Source organism: Pangasianodon hypophthalmus, chromosome 24 (genome assembly GCF_027358585.1).
Source record: "Pangasianodon hypophthalmus isolate fPanHyp1 chromosome 24, fPanHyp1.pri, whole genome shotgun sequence".
In the NCBI taxonomy this organism is placed as follows: domain Eukaryota; kingdom Metazoa; phylum Chordata; class Actinopteri; order Siluriformes; family Pangasiidae; genus Pangasianodon; species Pangasianodon hypophthalmus.
In genome coordinates, this window is record NC_069733.1 from 8425619 (window position 1) to 8446931 (window position 21313).

Sequence of the window (21313 nt, forward strand, 5' to 3'; positions counted from 1 at the left end):
TCAGAGGTCAAGTGTGTTTTTTTTATATTAAAAATAAAGTCAAATTTAATACTAAACAACACAGTCTCATTAGTTTTAAATACTTAGGAGTTGGCTAAACAAATCAATGGATAACTGATAAGACAGATTATTGAAAAATTACAAAATTGAAAAAAAGAGGATTTTAAGCTAAACGGATTTGTTGGAGCACAGAAGAAATAATCCATCTCAGATGCTTCTTAAGGCAGACTGTGGTCGAGGAAATACAAAGATTGTTTTAGTGAAATTGTGTTAGAGAAAGTCCAGTGGGGCTTTTGACAGGGCTGTTCAAACACCATCTGCGTCACTGGCCACTGCACATATTTTGGTCATTTTAACAGCTCAAATAACAAAATGAGTGAGAGCATTAATTCCCAGCGCTGATCATAGCTTTGTAAAGCGTGTTGTGTTTGTGTTGTCGACTGAACTTGGTGCCAGAATGTCTTTGGCTGTTCTGTATAACACAGCTTGTGTTGCCTCTCTCATCATGTCTTTTGTTTTTGCTCTTTCTGTGTAGAAATGGGAAGTGATTGTGTGCTGTACTTCTGGAATTAAAAACTCATTGAAGCGTTATAACTTCAGTGAGCGCTGCTTTAATAAATACCCCTTTTTAGACCCAAAGCACAGAAAGTGGCTTTGTGTACACTAAGCTTATATCTTCAAACTAATAAACTTTATTTGTTCATGTATTTACTTACCAATAGTGAGAAAGCACTAAACGAATGAATGACCTCATGAGCAGGGCGAATTAATATGCATGATATGCCTGATACGTTACTGTGTTTGAATACGTTTTACTCAACATTTAGTGCAGAAGCCCCACATTCAGGGACATAAAGTAAAACTATCCAAGCAAAACAAAAAAAACAAGAAAGAAATCAGTGTTAAGGAGTTAGAAGCCACAGGTGCATGTCAGCAGTTTTGTAAAACATTATGTATTAAGACAAATAAATCAGTAAACTTTGTAGATCTTCATTTAGTAGATATGAAATTTATACATTTTCAGTGATCTCTGTCCCTCTAGTGTGGGATTGACGAGCATGTTTGTGCCAGATAGTTTTGTTAGCATGGGAATGAAATAAGCCCCGCCCCCCAGGATGAGCTGACGTCACGTGCAGCACTTTTGTTTAATGTCAAATATGATCAAAATATGGGATAAAACAGTTTACATTTTTCATGAAATTCACTGGAGTTAATTATTTTTCATTTAACTAACAGAATCTTATGTAATTAAGTTAATTACTAACTCATAAGTAATTTCTGGGACTTTTGAATAAATGGACCGTTGGTTTATGTTTACTGTGTGCATTCATGTGTAATTGGCAGTAAGCTTTCTGAATACTTTATTAGCAGCACTGACACAATGTTAACACAGAGTGTACAAGCAGCAATGAACAGTGCTTAATGGCCGTTTGGAATAGTTCACCTCGGGTCCTCTGAGTTCAATTATATATTTCGGATTCTCAAGCTTCATGATTTCGTAGGTCGAAAGCATCATCTTCGATTCTTCACTTTTCTATCCAGTGTCACTGAACGCTGCGTGCTTATATAACTGAAGTGAGCAACAGTGTGCTATCTGTACATATTAATTGCTTTCTTCCCTTCACTCATGATCAGCAGGGTTCATTAAATATGGACAATGTGGCTCTGTGGCTTAAAAGGAAAGGTTATGTTTGCCTTCCTCTATATTTAACATGCAAATGGTAAATGCATGGGGGTAGAAAATATTCAGAGGCACTGATGAATGAGGAAATTATGCAGCTGGTGTCAGTGATGGCGCTAGCATTGTATTAATCACCTGGGCTGTCCCAAATGCATTACAATACAGGTATGGTGGAAAGGTATCCCTCTCCCCCCACCCCCACCCCCTTTCTCTTTCTCTTTCTCTTTCTCTCTGACAGTCTGACAGGCTTTTTTCTTGTCTTTTATTTTAATGATAATGTTGTCTGATAAGCATTACTCACCCAAAAAGGTTTGCTTTCAACCCATCATTTGAAAACAGATCTTCATAAAAATAACTGTATGTGCTGTATGTGTTCACTGTGTATGTGTGTGTCTGTGTGTGTGTCTCTGTGTGTGTGTATATGGCATGCTGGGATAAATTCCCGAGTTTGCGAAGGTCGCCCCACATGATAGCATGACACTGAGCGCTCTCTGGGAGCTGAGCTGGCCTCTGGCTCAGATTAGCCTTGCTTAATGTGAGGGGGATTAATGCTCTGTGTGTGTGTGTGTGTGTGTGTGTGTGTGTGTGTGTGTATAGAGCCCTCACTGCCCCAAGACAAAAGCTCTCCAGAACAAATGGGCACATATGAACTGTGTTACTTCTGTCTAATGGGTGAGTTGAAGGTACAGTCTGACTGATCTGTTTGCTCTTTGAGCTTCATCTGGATTCTTAATATGCACTGTTTCCTTTACATAGCAAAATGAGAATGATATAGGATGAGTGTAGACTATAAAAAAACAAACCCTCTTCATTTCCGTTGGTCATAAATAGAGAAGTAAAAGTGATGTTTCTCACTGCTTCCTCTGCTGTTTTGTTTGCATCAGTGCTTTCTTGGTTTAGTACGCTGGTCAAAACATTCATTCATCCAGAGCCACCAGGCGTGAGGCAGGAATGCACACTGGATGGTACCACAGTCTATCACAGGGTACCATGCACACACACATTCACACCTTGGGGCAATTTAGTGTAGTCGATCCACCTCCCAGCATGTTTTACCAGAGTGGGAGAAAACTGGAGAACCTGGAGGAAACCCGCTCCACACCGTCATTAACCTGGGATCAGGATTAAATGGGGGAGTCTGGAGCGAGGTGAGGTGGCACACTACCCTCTGCACCAAACCAAGCAGCAAGCCTCAAGAATGAAAATGAGGATTTGTCCTGAATTGGTCTATCAGCACTTCAGTATTAAACTAGACGTCCATCTCAGTCAAGTTTAGTGCAGAATGTGCCATGCAGTGATAGCATTCGTACATGTAAGAGTGAGTTTAACGGGGAATACTTTTTAATCTTACTCAAGTAAATATGTAAAGACAGAGATTTTACTTTTACAGTGTTACATTTGGCTCTGTTTTTCCACCACAGTTTTCTCAGTGTCTAAATATCAAATAATGTGCACTGCATGTAGCCCAGTTGTTAAATGATGTCAAACTGATGACCCCTGGTTTAAGGTGTTTTTAAATTCTCAGCTTCTTACTCACTTATTCATCTTAACACACATAATTCAGTAACTGCTATGAATTATTCAGTAATTACAATGGACCTGCGTATGGGTCGAGGGTTAAGGGCTCCCTTATGAGCCATATTTCTGATCAGCAATCTATTTAAGATTGTGTGGAACCTGTCAGTTGTGCATGTGAGCTGGGAGAGGATAATTCAGATTCCTTTCTGAACGCTACTCAAGCCAGAGTTGAACATCGCAGTTCAACTGTCGGTTCACTGTCAGTTTCGCAGACATGGCTACAGATATAGCACTTCTTGGATGAGTAGCAGGAGGGAGAATACAATCTCAGGGTGTAAGGAGGACTCTGCTGAGGAGAGCAAGCTTTCAGTAGGCAAGGATTCAGTTCCATGATCAATGATTTCAGTTGAGTTAAGGCTGATACCTGACTACGCTACTTCTGTGTCAAATATCATCATCACACCAAAATTAGGCATGAAAGAAGTCCAACTGCATGGTGACAGGCAGCCAATCAGAGAAGAAATAGAATATATAATCGGTAAGAGAAAAATGGATTCAGGACTAATGCAATTTTAGCTTTTTTCTTACTGAACAGGTAACGGATTTATTTATTCTTTAATTTGATAGATAGTTCGAGAATGATGGTCATCAGGTTTAACCATGTTGTGGTATTTGCATCATTACCCAGTTGTGAAGTAGTGGGTAACTAGTTGTGTGTGTTTTCTGTGTACTTCATACATGAAGCAGTGCCTTTTCGCAAGCAGGCACAATCGTTTTGTTCTCTACACTGTATTTTAGCTAGCAGTAGCAGTCTACTACCAGAGAGTGTGAAATTTTAAAATCTTACATCCAGTAGCTTTAGAATAAAGCATTTTGAACACGGAAAAAACATTTGTGAGCTTGTTTTAGGGTTTATGTTCTATTTTGTATTTGCATATTTTCTATTTTTGTGCTATCCTCTCACATTTGTTGTTGTTATATCTATACAGCACGACACAAGTCACAGCCTGTGTAAAGTAACGTTACCAAACTGTAGCTAATACACAAAAAGAGATTTCTGCTTGTTACAAGAGCTGTCGTACCAGTATCACTGCACTACCATCTACATAACGGAAGATGATTTGTGTGTGTATTGTGTTTGTTTATATAGTATTTGTGTGTCTCTCTCCACTAGGACCTTTAAAATAGAAATTCTGTTCAATGGCAGAGATGTGCTGCAAAGTATGATGTCCGTAAATTTCAACACCTCTAGCTTGAAACCCCTCCCTGCAGCCCCGCCCCCACCCAATAAAAATGATCTTGGTATTGATGAGATTGCCAGGCTTGAGGAGAAAAGCAAGGTTAATGTGTGATAAAGATGATAGTATGTCTGTGCTCTATGTTTATCCTCAACCTAAAGGTCACCCTTCCTCACATACAGCTCCATCGGGAGCCATTATACACATTTGCAATAGTACACTGTCTCTCTCTCTCTCACACACTCACACACATATGCTCTCTCTCTCTCTCTCTTTCTCTCTCTCTTTCTCTCTCCATATCACTGCATAGCTGCTAATATTACAAAAAAACCTTAATTTCTATCCAACAAAGTTTGTTGTTAGAATTAGAGAAGAAAATTAATCCAATCTGATCTGTGTATGATAGGGCACAATGGATTAGTTTGCCTCGCACCTCCAGGGTTGGAGATTTCGATTCCCACCTCAGCCCTGTGTGAGTGGATGTTCTCCCCGTGCTTCGGGGGTTTCCTCCGGGTACTCCGGTTTCCTCCCCCAGTCCAAAGGCATGCGTTGTAGGCTGATAGGAATCTCAAAATTGTCCGTAGTGTGTGAATGTGAGTGTGTGCTGATGTGCCCTGCGATGGATTGGAACCCCGTCCAGGGTGTCCCCTGCCTTGTGCTCCGAGGCCTGGGATAAGCTCCAGGCTCCACTGCGACCCTGTATAGGATAAGCGGTACAGAAGATGGATGGATGGATGGATGATCTGTGTATGATCAATGATAAGAGGGTGTTGTAAACTTATACAAGCCCCATTGGTGATATTTTTGGCACACTATTATATAAATTGTCAGGTCAACTCTATCAGCAAACACAACTTTTCAGAACACATCGCAGCCTACAAACATGGCCACCCTCGACTACACTTCCCAGAACCCTCTACCGCTAACTCGTTCCCAATCACTGGACTTCTGATCACACTCACCTTTTCCCTGTCACTCCACAGCATAAAACAGACTCTCACAGCACACTGAGTGCAAAGTACTGCTCGGTTTGTTTGTGCATCTGAACTTATCAAGCCTGTTATTTCTGCGATTGCTACTCTGGTTCTGACTTTGCTAGTTTCCCGGTTTTGGTATTTTGATATTTCCCTGTGCATGCTGTTTGCTGATCGCCTGGCCCAAGCCTGTTTCTCTTCAATAAACTCTAACAATAACTCTAACTGCATCTGCATCCGTCTCAGCCCACTCCTTCTGACATAGATAAAATACATCATCAACAGTTAACTTTAGTGCCAACTTTCATAAGAAACTCAAGAAACTCAGATCATTTGTTATTTTGTAAAGTTCAGGAAGGTGTCACAACCTTGTGTTCAAATCATGTAGATTTTTCCGTTACGCAACCATTAGTCATTTATTTTTTTCCTTAGTTATCAGTTGAATAAGTGCATACGAATAGGACCAGACAGGCACTCGGTGATGCCCTACTTTCAGTTCAGCTGCTGTGTTCGAAAAACAAAATCCAAGTTATTGTTGTAACGATGCAGAAATGTCTCAGCCCATTAGGAGAGCATCAATTTGCTGTCAGATCACATTATTGGTGAGCGAGAGAGTCAGCAAGTGGAAAGCAAAAGGACAGCACAGCGTCTCTGAAAACTGAGAAGTCACTGGAACCGGTAGCAAAAAGGAACCGAAAAAATTTTTTTTTTTTTTTTTTTTTTTTTTTTTTTTTTTGAGGTTGAGAAACTAGTTCATTCCAGATAACATTTAACATTTATGCATGTGACTAGGCCTTCATGTGAACACAAATGAACAGTGAAAGAAAACATAAATGCATCCATCACTCACACACACACACACATCCTCACCCTGTGGTAGGTGTGCTTTTAACTGGCGAATGAAAAGTAGCCTGCAGGAGACTTTCACATGGCACTAACATAAATGGTGTCAGCCAAGGACAGGCGCGTGGGAACCTCTGGCCCAGATACTGACAGCAGCCTGGGAGCATGGCACTCTGTGTCTTAGAGTGTCTGTATGTGTGTTTTAGTTTTTCTGAAGAAAAATCAAGCTCTGGAACTAGTGCTTTTTAACATTTCATATCATAATGGATATATAACTGATAGATTGTAAAACCATGATATAATAATCTTCATTTAGTAAAAGAAATGAGATTGAAATTGAGTCATGTGCTGTCGGTGGCTCAGGGTGTAACTGATCCTTTTTCCCAGTCTCATTTAAGGCACTGAAATATTTCAAACTTGTCTGTTTCAGATTATATCCTGACTAATTGGCTCATGCTGAGACACTAAAGCAGCAAAATGAAAAGTTAAAGGAATCAGTTTCTCTAGGTTTTTTTTTTTTTGTTCTTTTCTTTGAAAAAGTAGTCCCATCTATGAAAAGGTGAATTATACAGATTTATGTACTCTTCTGATGGAATAAGATTTCCAGACATATGTTTGTTAAGTAATGTTGCCAGAGGGTGCCTGTAATGATTATGATTGAGTTTCGCTGGATAAGAAAGCTCAAATATAAATCACAGAGAAGGGAGTGTCTTCATGATGTACGCATCCTCATCACGCTAAAAGTTCCAGGCATGCTACATACACCTCATTTTAATACACACTGATTATGTCCTGTATTATAAGCTCTTGTTGTAGTGTGTGTGGCTGTGCACTTTTATCTTTAGTAGATCACATGCCCATAACATGTACGTAGGATTTACCTGTGTTAGGAACTCAATAACTCACCTCACTGGGCACTTTATTAGGAACACTAGAATAGTACTGGGTAGGGCCTCCCTTTGCTCTCAGAACAGCCTCAATTCTTCATGGCGTAGATTCCACAAGATGTTGGAAAAATTCTTTCCAAAGATTCTTTGAGATTCTGGTCCATGTTGACATGATTGCATCATGCAATTCCTGCAGATTTTTCAGGTGCACTTTCATGCTGCGAATCTCTTGTTCTACCATCACAAAGGTGTTCTATTGGATTCAGATGCAGATGCATGTCATGTTCATGAAACCAGGTTGAGATGACTTTTGCTTTGTGATATGGTGCATTGTCATGCTGTAAGTAGCCAATAGAAGATGGGTAAATTGTGGCCATGAAGGGAGACTCAGCAACAATACTCAAAATAGGCTCTGGCATTCAAGCAATGATTGATTGGTATGAACAGGCCCAAAGTGTGCCAAGAAAATTCCCCACACCATTACACTACCTCCACCAGTCTGGACTGTTGCCACAAGGCAGGTTGGATCCATGGATTCATGCTGTTGTTTTGGTGAGCCTGTGCCCACTGCAGCCTCAGCTTTCTGTTTTTGGCCAATAGAAGTGAGACCCGACATGGTCTTCTGCTGTTGTAGCCCAATGTTGTGCATTCTGAGATGCTTTTCTGCTCACCACAATTGTACAGAGTGCTTATCTGAGTTACTGTAGGCTTTCTGTCAGCTCAGACCAGTCTGGCCATTAGTTGGTCAGAAATATGGTGACCATAGATGCAGTATTGATATCAGAGCTCTGAGTATTATTGCTCAGTACTGATCTAATACTCACATCCTGACAGTAACTGAGCTGACCCCCTGCAAGCTTCTGTTGATGAGTTTTTCAAGACATCAGAGGCATGATGACAGTGTCATCCCTGATAGTGACAGAGAATGTACACAAACCTTTTTCAAGCCCATGTCGAAATCAAGCAGCCGGTGCTATTCAACAAATAAATACATAAATACATACATAACTGAAATATAATAGAAAATAAAAATTCAAAGCCATCAGTGTTTATTGAATGATATGCAGTGTTTCTTTTTTGTGTTGTTCGACCCAGATATACAGAACACAGTTGACAGCATGTCAAAAAGTGCTTCCTGCAAAGCCTTAATACATGGTATGTTTGGTTGCTTCATTTGGGAATTTAGGGCTGAATCACTAGAGTTCGCTTTGAAGTGGACTAAGACCAGATCTCGCATGTCTCGCATTGTTTGTTTTAACACGCAGTACCGAGGGATGCAGCTACGCTTTATTCAGACTGCGTATGTGAAAGTGAATGAAAGTTGCATTATAACTGAATTTTGGGTAAACAGGACAAAATAATTGCACATACAGTACAAATGAATTTTTTTCTTCCATAACATTTATAAGTAGTTGTAGATCCCTGCTGTGTCTCCATCTGTAGTGACTGGTTTAACAGTAGGGCTGTGGGTTTAAATTGAGTTTCTGTAGACATCCAGAGCTGCTGCTGTCTCTTGAGTGAGCGTCGCATCTCAGCTGCAGACTCCAGAGAACTAGAAAATCCTTTCAATTGCAATCATTGGTTTCCTGGTGTGCTATTAATTAATAAAGATGCACTGTGGTGATGTGCTTCAGGGTAGAGCTATGCACTGGAATGTTTTTTTTTTTTTTTTTTTTTTTTTTTTAAGTCCGCTGCAACAGAAACTCTGACCGTGCCAGCCGACTCCTGCAGTTATATCCTGTAATATTGTCTAATGATCTCAGTTGATCCAGTTCTTCGCAAATATAAACAAATAAGCCATCGCTGTTAAGAGGAGTTTTTTGTAGTTAATTCTAGAAACAGAACAATTGATTTGAATTGCAGCATTTAGGCTACACTGAGGCTTGAAGAGGTCCTACACACTGGACATTTATGCATAAAATATGCTGAAATCTTCATCCACATCTTAATAACATATGAGAAGAAGCACATTTAATATAAACCTGTGGTTAGCCTTACTGCTGTGACAACACCTTGAATCAACACCTTCTGACCAATCAGAATCAATACACACCTCTATGTATTTAATTGATTCCCATGCTTGTGCAAAGCATGTTGCTTTGTGTTATTGGGAAGTGAAGTGAATGCCAATAAAGAGAAGCTTTGATATATTGTTTAAACAGAACTTAAATTAGCTATAAAGAACAACTATCAATTGAACATATTTTCAGCTCTCAACTTAATTTCAGTGTTGTCCAATGATGTTTTTCCACCATCATTTATACTACAATGCCTCTACTGCCCATCTGACTTTAAATCCCGTCTCTGTTTGTGCACAGTTAAATGTGTGGCTGTGTGCGATACTGCACTGACCTGGAGCTGAGAGACTACTACCACCCTGTCCTCTGAGAAAAGCAAACCTCCATCACTTTCTTCCTGGAGTGCCCTCTGTCTCCCCCTGACAGTCCACGGGATAGATGAGCCTAGGAGGTGAGTGTCTACTGTGGCCAGCACACAAGGAGCACGTTTGTGCATTTTAAATCTTATCTTTCTCTTCTCTTTCCCATCAAAGTCTGATTGATTTTGTGCATCCAGCCAGAATGACGGCATGAGTGCTGTAGCAAAAATAATAAAAAAAATTTCCAGAACTGTGGACAAGACTGAAATTTTTTAATAATTTAGAAAAGAAATCTAAAATTTAACTACTGAAAGACATTTTCAACTTTTCAGATTAAATCAAGAGGTTACTGGAGTTTTACAAAGTTAAAGAATGACACTAAGCGTGTGGTTTTTTTTTTCCAACCAATAGACCATAATATACAACTAGCTATATAACTAGACAGATTAAAGTATGTAAAATGTATTTTATATAAATATATATAAAATATATTTTAGATACAATAAATCTATTGGATAGCCATAGGCAATTACTTAATGCTAACACGTTACAGAGCTTGCAGACATATAATGCTATACATACATAACAGCTTTCACAGACTGGATGAGCTCAGAGTGCAGACTTTCTGCTTTAATTTAAGAGTATTTACATCCAAATCAAATGAACAGTGTAGGAATTACAGTCCTTTTTTTATATGTGGTCCCACCCTTTTAAAGAGACCAGAAGTAATTGGACAAACTAACATACTCATAAATTAAATTGTCATTTTTAATACTTGGTTGCAAATCCTTTGTAGTCAGTGATTGCCCATAACCATAACCATCACCAGACTCTGGGTTTCTTCCCTTGTGATGCAACTGCAGCTGTCTTTCACTTCCTGCTTGTTCTTAGGGCATTTTGCCTTCAGCAAGTGAAATGCAGCTCAGATTTATTCATTCATTTATTCATATGATTGACTTGGCCATTCCAGAACATTCAACTTCTTTGCCTTAAAAAAAGTCTTGGGTTGCTTTCAAAGTATGCTTCCGATCATTGTCTCTCTGCTCTGTGAAGCTCCGTCCAAATGAGTTTTGAAGCATTTGGCTGAATCTGAGATATAACATATAACATAGATACAGATATAACATAGCCTTGTACACTTCAGAATTTATCCTGAATTATATCATTAGTGTATCCAGAAGTTATCATCAGTAAATTAAGCTTCGGATCATGAGCATGAGATTCCCTTCTCCATAGTCTTCTCTTCCCATCATTCTGGTACAAGTTGATCTTTGCTTCTTCTGTCATCGACCACTGTTTCTGTAGTCTTCTGGGCCTTTTGGTGTTGCTGAGCGTTCCAGAGTGTTCTTTTTTTAAGAATGTACCAAACAGTTGATTTGGCCACATCTAATGTTTTTATTATCTGATGGGTTTGTTTTGGATTTTCAACCTAATGATGACTTGCTTCTCTGGACGTAACACCTCTTTGGACTTCGATATGTATATAGTATTTGGATATATATATATATATATATATATATATATATATATATATATATATATATATATATATATATATATATATAGTATTTATACAATTTATTAAACAGATTTTCACATGCATTTGTCATATTTTTGAAATGTTGTGATATGTGAGATTAAATGTATTCGAGCATCTTGAAAACATAATATACTGATGAATTTTCAGTAGATTGATATATTACAGCATTTTATTATTTTATTTTATGTGTAATGGGGCAGGGGTTACATGTACTCAGGGGTTCAACAGACCAAGAAGAGGACACAACAACAGTGAAAAACAAAACCAAACAAAGCAGAAAAAAGACAAATAACAAAGAACAGAATGAAAAAAATACTAAGAGACAGTATACAACAGTTTGAGGTAAGGGAGCTCCCTTAGCTCCTTGGACATAATCAGAGTTAACAGCCACACTTGGAATCAACTCTAGACCTTTATCTGCTTTCTTGTAAGTGGAATAATGAGGGAATAACACACACCTGGCCATAAAACAGCTGAGCAGCCAATTGTCCCATTACTTTTAGTCCCTTAAAAGGGGGCCGCATATAAAAAGTGCTGTATTTCCCACACTGGTCATTTGGTTTGGATGTAATATCCTAAAATTAAAGCTGAAAGTCTGCACTTTGAGTTCACATTCATGATTTAATATACTATTTAATATATTTAATATATCTAATATACTGTGGTAGACAGCTAAAATAACAATAGCTTTACCAATGTCCAAATATTTATGTACATGACTGTATTTATACACATATGTGAGTATAGCTTTTATCAACCAAAGACCTGATGGTTTAATTAGGAAATGCCACCTTACCGGTAAATATAAACACTTTGTTTGGTCTTGAATTCCTATTGGATGGCTTGTGGCAGATCTGGCAAGTCGGAAAGTGTGATCACAAATGGCCACTAAAGACTCAATGCCTGAAAATTACAGGTGTGAATGGCTCGGATGGCTTACATACAATCGGATCACTCGAGATGGATTTTAATATTAAGTCTGAACAGGGTTTAAAAGCCAGAATCAGAGTGCTATAGTCCAGTTTACAGTGACCTTGGAAAGGTCAAATATATAATGGTGGATAAGTGGGTAGGAATATTTGCTGCCAGCTGGTTCATACACCAGGAGGTGGAGTGACTGCAGCCTCATTACTGTAACAGGAGCAGATAAAGGAGAGACAGAGTGCATCTGGCCTGCTGCCAAGGTGACATGCTCATCATATCTTCCTCTACAGACAGCGAGCGAGAGAGAGAGAGAGACAGCAGGTTATGGTGATAATTGACCACTCAAGCTGACGCCGGGAGGTCCTGAATGTGTCACCTCTTAATGATCTGTCTTTCCCTTGTCTTAACGTACAGCTCACACAGATACCATATGCATGGACTGAAGTGCTTTGGGCCTTGAATGTGGACAGATGGAGTCCTGCCTATTCCGAGTGATATGCGTGTGTGTATGTGTGTGTGTGGTGACTTGTATCCTCTTCTGAAATAATCTCTTTCACACAGATTTTCTCAGGCTTTCCCCTGCTGCTCTGAAATCTGCTCAAGCCTTTAGTCTGATGATTGAGTTGTTTCTGTGGTCAGTAGAGAATTCACTTGTCTCTTTGACTGTCTTTTTCTGTGCATCTGTCAGGGCTGTGAATTCAGTATCATAAACAGTTCCACAGCCTCAGATGTGTCTCTGTCTTTGTGCTTCTGTCTCGCAGAAAAAAAAACACCACCACCACAATCCACATCCCAGTGTCTCCTTGGGTTTTAAGTGTTAAGATGATGGCAGATGATATGCTGCGTTCATTGCCTTCTCAATGTGTATTAAATCTGTCTTATACCACAGCATGGTTGAATTTTCAAATCCGATTACTCAGAAAGTGTGGATTAATTTTGTATAACAGCACGGCTTTCACAATAGTTTTGGCTGCAACATCAATGATGAATTTTATATTATTGCACTCGTTCTAATGCGTTATTGTTTCTATAGTAACAGCTCATACACAGGGATTCATGCGCAGCTCATACACAGTGTAACAGGCTCTCCACGTAGTCTAATCCTGATAATAAATAGGTTTTAAAAAAACATTGTTGTTTAACAACGAAAAACGTATAATTGTTGATGTGATGAAGTTTCTCTTTTCTTAGGAGACATTTAGGAGACTGTCGGGTGTCAGTGCTTTGTAACCGTCATAGTGCTTTGTAATGTTTCACAGCACAATAAAGTCTTCAGGACAGCGGAGTTTACGCATTTCTGGTTTCTCGGTAAAATGACAGGCTGTGTTTATTGTCTCATTAACGTCAAGAGAGAGAAACAAAGAGGCTGGTGAAGGAACAGCTGTTTATCATTGCTATGTTGTAAGCGTTAACAGGATCGAACTTGTCGCATGGACATTCAACAGCATTATATGTAACTATAAACCATTAAAAAGTGTGACATAAATTAATAAATTAATAAAAAATTAACAAATACAAAAATTGGACTCGGAAAGTGACTGTTGTAGATGTGGAATAATACACTTTGGACCATGCTGTTATACCAAAAGGATTATTTTTGTGTAACAGCATGCTCTGGCATGTGCTACTCATTACATAACAGATTTCACTAGTGGAATACTATTTGTCTTTTTCTAATATGTACATCATCAAAAGCAATAAATCCGTGTTTGAACTGAGTTTAAAGGCCAGTGTTCTACTTTTTGGCACTTAATGTACACCTGTATTAGCACCCATTTTCTAAAATGTTTTGATCATATTTTTAATTATACATCAGGCATATTTCTGTTAATTTGTGTCACTTGTTCACTGTGGCTGAATCTCAGATGGCTATTACAAGGCTTTATAGTGTTACTATCCTTTGTAGTGAAGGGCATGTAATATCTGACAAAACAACAAGGAAACATTATATTCATTAACAGCATGCAAATTAATACAGTCAAATCGAAATAATTCATTTGGAGCAAGTTTCTGATTAATTCAGGATGTTGCCTGCTCGTGATTTTCTTTAATTTAGAAAGTAATACTGTTCACCTTCAGTGGTTTATATAATATGAACATGCTCAAGTTCGTTCTGTCTGTAGCAGCATAAAATTATGAGCTTATTAATTTTCAAAATCCTTTGAATGTGCTTTTTGCTTACCTGCAGTTTATCTTTTCCTACCTTTAAGAGCAAAGCCTAGATTAACATGTAATTACAAGCCAAGAAGTGCAGATTTGCTCAGCTTGAGTTCGCTGAGAATCCCAAAAGCTGTCTGACAGAGCTGTTGCAGTTGAGGACGGTTGTTTTTGCTTAATCACGTCTGCTAGAATTCTGCTGGATTTGAGTATTAGATTGTGGTGTTGCTAACAGATACATTAAAGCAGCAGCTTTGAGGACAGATCTGGGATCTAGATCTGGAATAGGCACAGGAGAGGCATTCTCTGGAATTAAGGAATGTAATTATTTACTTGTTGACTTCAGAAATGACACTTGCACAATTTTTTTTTAAATTATATTCATTTGGTCAATTGACAGATTTATTTATTTGTTTTTTTAGTAGAAGGGTCCAATAACACCCAGATGTTTTCAGCAACATCAAGACCACCACCTTTAAACACAAACACTTGTCTTTAAGCCGCCCTTCAAAAAAAATCAGGGACAGACAATGTGAACTGAAGTAGGAAATAGTGTTTTTTTCCCTTTATTATCAAATGTAATATGGTGTAAAATTAAAACAAGAGAAAATTTAAAAAATATGAAAAGCCCCCAAGATGAAACGTGAATAAGAAGATGACTAGCCTTGAAAGAAACATCTATTAGGAGTGTAGTACCTTGACAGAATATTGCTGCATGACAAGTCCTAGTTCACATTAATCACATTAATCACATTAATTGCTTAAAATTTAAGATATAATTGAACAATTTGGCATTTACCACTATACAGCAGTTTAAAAAATAGCACTTGATCCAGTACATCTTTCACATTTTATTTTTTTATATCATTCTCCAACATTTAATTGTGTTCACAATTTAATGATACGAAAATGAGGTTATGATCTTGCAACGTGTGAGCAGGACGCTGTGCATTTTTATCATGCTTTTAATTCACTATTATGAGTGGTCAAATAAATAAAAAAAAAACAAACAAATGCTGTAAAAACAATTGGCAAACACTAAAACAGAGCCAATATCATGCATCAAAAAAGGGCTTAAGTCCCGGGTCAAAATCGTGCATAACTGAGACACGCCTCCCTGCATACATAATTCTCACACTACTTCTAGTTGTGTTTAAGCCTGTAGTTACGTCTGTGGTTTGAATATGCATGTGTGCAATTTCTATATTAAATCCTGCACACTTAACTCCACTCTGACTACAGCCCCGGTGTGTATTAAAAAGGCTACATTCATCTATACCAAACGTTCTGCACATTTACCTTATAGTTACTGTTTTATTTCAATCTTCCTGTGCTGCTCTATTGAGCTGAAATGACAAATAAATCGGTCACCATCCAGTTACTTAAATACTGCACTGTAAATTCCACATATTTACATTCCACATGGAAACTCTTTGGCCAGCCACAGACAAAAATATATTAGTATCTGATGTATTCTTTCCTCTCTAGTGTTTAGTATTTTTGTCAAGTTGCCTTGAGCTGGTATCATTTTCCTGGAGAACTGAATCGGCTGAGACCTGTAGTGTTCATCATAACTGCTGGCAAAAGGCTTAACTGCAATAAATCTCACTCTGTGGTTACAGCACATCCTGCCAATGTATTTGTCTTAAAGTCAAAATTAAGTGGAACATAACTTACACAGCCAGACTGCAATACCTACTGGTGAGCTAGCATGCAGTTATTTCTGTACCCGCTTCACATAATCTCCTCTATTAAATGAGCAGACAAATACCTGAGGAATGGGCGTTAGCTTTAGATGTCCCTAAATTAAGTACTATTTTGTGTTTTAAATTAGCTAAGCTGAGATGAGCAATAAGATTGTAGCTGTTTTTATCGTTGAGAACGTCTCAAGGAAAAGGACTTTGCCTATCAGGCATTGAAACTATGGATATAAGAGGGAGGCTTAATGCACTGCTTTTAATGCACTGCTTTTCACAAAATTTAAATAATTACTAAATCTCTAAATCTAAGAAAAATAATGATCTCACAGCACGGGAGAAATTAACATCTCAATTCAGTTTTGTTTTCTATAGAAAGCATGAATTTTAATTATGTATTACCATGAACTCTAAATATGCCTAGATGTTTAATAAAGGCCGTAACATGCTTTTAAACTGGATTTTAAATGTTGTTTTTTGGTAGAACTTAGTAGTATATACTGCAATAAAGGATTAGTCCAGGGTTTTTCTGCCACATCTGTCTGATGTTGCCCAGGAAATAACTTGTTTATTCAAAATGTATCTATAATAGAAGTTTTAAGGATATACATATATATATATATATATATATATATATATATATATATATATATATATATAGGGCAAATATATAAACTATGATCAATACTCTAACTGATAATTGCAACGATAAAGATCTCAGGATCAGCCAGACACAGAAATTCTTAACAAAGATGTTCTTATGTAGCACTGGAGCAATATAATGTAACAACTGCAGTTATGTGTGGTTTCTCTAAAGTTTAGTGATATCCACATGAAAACCTGAGTATACAGACCTTTCTCGCAATGACTGTGTCGTCAAATCCTGTAATGAATAGCAGCATTTTGGTTGGCAATTAAAACATTATTCAGGAACTGAAATGACAGCGAAGCTGAATAATCTATTAACAGATTAAGATAAGCAGTAAATAGCTAGCTACATTTTCCTCACATGGCTAGCTAGCTAGTTCATTTAAGTCAAACTCCTGATGCGGTTGCAATTGAACACAGCACCAATAAACTAGCTAGGTATAATAAACTAGCTAGGCAGTCCCAAACACACTACTGGCTTTTCTGAGTTTGTCAGTAACATTTTGCAGAACAACGAATGTTCGATTTGTTCAAATCAAGAGGATATAGATACGTGTTTACTGCCAGATTCTTGGAAGTGAAGTGAAGTGACGTGTGGCCAAGTATGGTGACCCATACTCGGAATTTGTGCTCTGCATTTAACCCATCCAAGTGCACACACACAGTAGTGTGAACAAACACACACTCACCGTGAACACACACCTGGAGCAGTGGGCAGCCTTTTTTGCTGCGGCACCTGGGAGCAGTTGGGGGTTCGGGGCATTGCTCAAGGGTCTCACCTCAGTTGTGGTATTGAGGGTGGAGGAGAGCGCTGGTCATTCACTCCCCCCACCTACAATCCCTGCTGGACCTGAGACTCGAACCCACGACCTTCAGGTTCACCTTCGGGTTACAAGAACACTGGCTACAGCCGTACGTGCTCATCCCAGTGAATAGGACAAAGCCATTTCTTTCTTACAAGCACACCGGTGGGAAATGAGTGAGATGTTTGCTTGAGTGACTTGTGCGTGTCTGGACACTGCAGCGAGCTGTATTTGCTGCCGTTGATCTCTATCTCGCTGGAGGTTTCGAAAATGCTACTACTTACGCTTCTGCATCCATAAGCATGGAAGGTCCAATGGTTAAGCTAAACCCAACCCCAAACGTTGTAAAACGCTGGAGTATTTGTACGAAACCTATGTGGTTATCATTTGGTTAAAATTCTGCAGAAGTCTGCAACCTTGCGCTGAGCGTCCTTGACCTGAAGCGTAATTGTTGTAGCATTCCTCATTATCCAGGCAATAGTAATTAGTTCAGCATTGGAAGGTTTTTATTGGCTTATCCAGTCACGGTAAATCACAGACTAAATTAGAATTACGGAAGGCAGATGGGAATGGCCCTGAGAGGATGGTAGGCAACAGATCCATACTAGTCATCGGTTATATCAGTCACAGCATGCTAATATATCTTCATTAACAGCTTCTCTTTAAAGTCCTCAAGACGCCAGTTGAAGTGAATGAGAAATTGTTCAGTGTAATAGATTGGCCTTGAAGGAAATCTTTGTTGTGTTATGAAATGTACATTTATTTGACCTCTCATTTGAACTATGAACTATCTATGTATGAAAGGAATGTTGTTATTAAATTAACAGACTTAAGTATCTTTCTAATTAAGCAGCTTTTTAGGTCTATGCTTGAGTATTTTGTTATCACAAACTTACTCGATATATTCATTAAACAAAAGCTTCTGGATTTTTTTAAAACTGAAATGAAAGTGAAATTGCAGCTGCATGTAAATGTAGATGCATCTTTGTCTGGTTTCGAAACTGTAAACCTTAATAAATAATGAACACTTTGATGAATATGTTTATGTTAGCATGTGACATTTAAATCTCATGCCATTTGTCATGTCTGTTGTCAGTGAGGCAACAATAATATAGGTCAGCCAGACAATAGGGCATTCTGTACTGCAGTCTGACATGCTAAGTACACATTATCATACAGCTTTCTCCATATGGCAGTGTGAGCAGTGAGGGAGAGATCGGACTTGAAGAAAGTAGTGCTGCAGATTTACTAGTTAAAATAACTTCATTTAGGCTTTAGCACCCTGCAGTCAGATTTCAAGCCTTGTTCAGTTCTTTGCTCTGATCTGATCTGATTTTTTTTTTCTAGATGATTCACATTCATATTTTCTTTTGTATCATATTGCCACAGTGCAGTGCATAAAATCATGCAGATTCAGGACGTGAGCTTCAGTTAAAGTTTACATCAAACATCAGAGTGCGGAAATAATGTGATCTCGGTGACTTTAACTGTGGCATGGTTGTTGGTTGGCTGGTTTGAGTATTTCAGAAACTGCTGATCTCATGAGATTTTCACACACATCAGACTCTAGAGTTTACACAGAGCGGTGTGAAAAACAAAAAACATCCAGTGAGCGGCAGTTCTGTGGACGGAAACGAGCAGTCAGAGGAGAATAGCTACACTGGTTCAATCTGACAGGAAGGCTACGGTAAATAAAATAGCCACTTTTACAGCTGCGGTGAGCAGAAAGTCCTCTGAGCGTGCACAATATGTCGAACGTTGAGGCAGATGGACTACAACAACAGAAGACTACATTGGGTTTCACTCCTGTCAGCCAAGAACAGGAATGTGAGGCTACACTGGTCACAGGCTCGTCGAAACTGGACAGTTGAAGATTAGAAAACGATCAGGTTTTAAAATACTCAGACCAACCAATACAAAACTCTTTTGATTTGATTTGTTTGTTTTACCCCTCTTTTGATTTTGATTTGTTTGTTTTACCCCTATAATGTGAGTATAACCTTAGGAAGGGGGTGTCAACTGTAGTTCTGTATGATCACAGACCAACAGTGATTTTCCTCTTCTAACACACCCGATTCAGCTCATCTTTTAATCCCCTAGTTTAGTTGGTGTGTTAAGGAAATCTTAACCAAACTGTGAAAAGTGTGCTGAGCCTTCAGGACTACATCTGTGCTCCATTAAGGTACGTAAATGGCTCTAACCAGTACAGTAAACACCAATTTATAAACACCAGTACATTGTGTCTGTGTGATTAATCTCTTCACTGTTCTCCATGTTTAGCTAGCTCACTAAGATACTGTCAGGTATGGTTAGATTTGGCGGGATGGTGTATCTCGAATGCTATTTACTGTTGTGTAAGTCAGTCAAGCTGTTCACTCTGACTTCCTTGATTATGTATACATCAGCATATGTAATAAAATCACAGCTAAGAAGCTATTTTATGGGGACTAGAAGATGAGCTGCTGTTAGCGCCTTAAAGCCACCAGTGATAATCCTGTTAAAGTAACGATCTGTCAGTTTCTCCGTGCTGTCAGAGATGAAGGAGCTGTGTGTGTGTGTGTGTGTGTATGTGTGAGCGTGTATGTGTTTGTTTGTGTGTGCATACACACGTATGTGTGCGTGTATGTGTGTGTGCAAGAATGTAGAGGTGAGCATCTGTCCTCATGCATGCCAGTTATTATTTTGAACTGTGAAGTGTGGTTTTCTGTCCCTGTGGCAATGTTGTCAGATTGGCTCGCATAAAAAGAATCCTGCAGTTGTTTATTTATGGAATTGAATTATTTATGGAAATTCTGCAGAGCATTTTATTTAAATAACCCTCATACACGGAATTGCATAATGATGCAAGTAAAATAAGCCCTCCACTTGAATAAACTCTCCACTTGAATAAGCTCTCCACTCCTAACCATTCATCTAAACATCAGTGCCTATTTAGAGGAGACACACATCCATGATGTCTGAGCAAAATGATGTTTCAGTGAGTAAAAAAATACCTCGAATCTGTTGAATAAGTTATTTAATATTTCTTATTAGGTTTTAAAACAAATAATATTAAGCCTATTTCTAAATAAGTTTTACTCATTTCAAGCTTAAAATTAATTATTTCTGTTGGTGGATAATTTCAAGCAGTTATTTCTAGAAAGAACCAAAATTATGTGCCAATAGAGTAGAAACGAGTAAAAATGAGAAATGAGTAAAAATGTGTAGTAATAGACTGAATAATTGTATATTTGTTATATACTTGAGAACTAATTTTATATTTGAATATGCAGTTGAAATTTATATGAGATTTTGCTAATGATTTCTTGCAAAGATATCATTATTGCATTGTGACATTTCATGCTAGATGTTTAAATAGGAAGTGCTAAATTGTTTTCTTTCTACAGTGGCATTTGCATGAACACTTTCCAACTTGTTTAAGCTAATTTTGGACATGGAGTGCTAGACGGTGTCTTTGAGCAAAAGCAGTCATGAGTCAAATGTATCAAATGATAAATCCATTCCATTCTCTCAGTATAAAATAGTATATGCAAAGTTCAGGTACGTATTATAAAACAAAAGCAGGATGCATGTAGTATATTTGAAATATTTATCTAGAAAATAATGCAATATAAAAAATATGGGATATGCAAAAAAAAAAAAAAAAGGTTCTTTCACAGACTGACTTTCACACACTGATTGTTTTGAATACATTAAATAAATTGATTACATTTAATTTCATCTACAGTGCCCTGCTAAGGTATTCACCCCCTTGGTGTTTTTCCTGTTTTGTTGCGTTACAACAAAATGGATTTTTATTTGGATTTTATATAATGGACCTCACAAAATATTCCAAATTGTTGAAGTGGAATGAAAAAAAAATACTTTGTTTATAATAAATAAATAAAAACTGAAAGGTTTTGAGTGCATATATATTTGCTGTGAAACCCCTAAATAAGATCTGGTCCAACCAATTAACTTCAGAAGTCACATAATTAGTTGATTAACTGCGTGCAATCACAGTGTCACATTATCTGTGACATGATG

The 21313-nt window shown here is 38.0% G+C and overlaps 1 protein-coding gene across 4 annotated transcripts in view; it reads left to right on the top strand.

Moving 5' to 3' along the window:
- Window positions 1–21313, top strand: part of apba1a (amyloid beta (A4) precursor protein-binding, family A, member 1a) — a 59581-nt gene that overhangs the window by 9949 nt on the left and 28319 nt on the right. For all 4 annotated transcript variants that reach the window (XM_053228886.1, XM_034299018.2, XM_034299020.2 and 1 more), the window contains exon 2: window positions 9460–9610. The gene's annotated coding sequence lies outside the window, so the exon portion shown is untranslated. The remainder of the gene's footprint in view (window positions 1–9459; window positions 9611–21313) is intronic.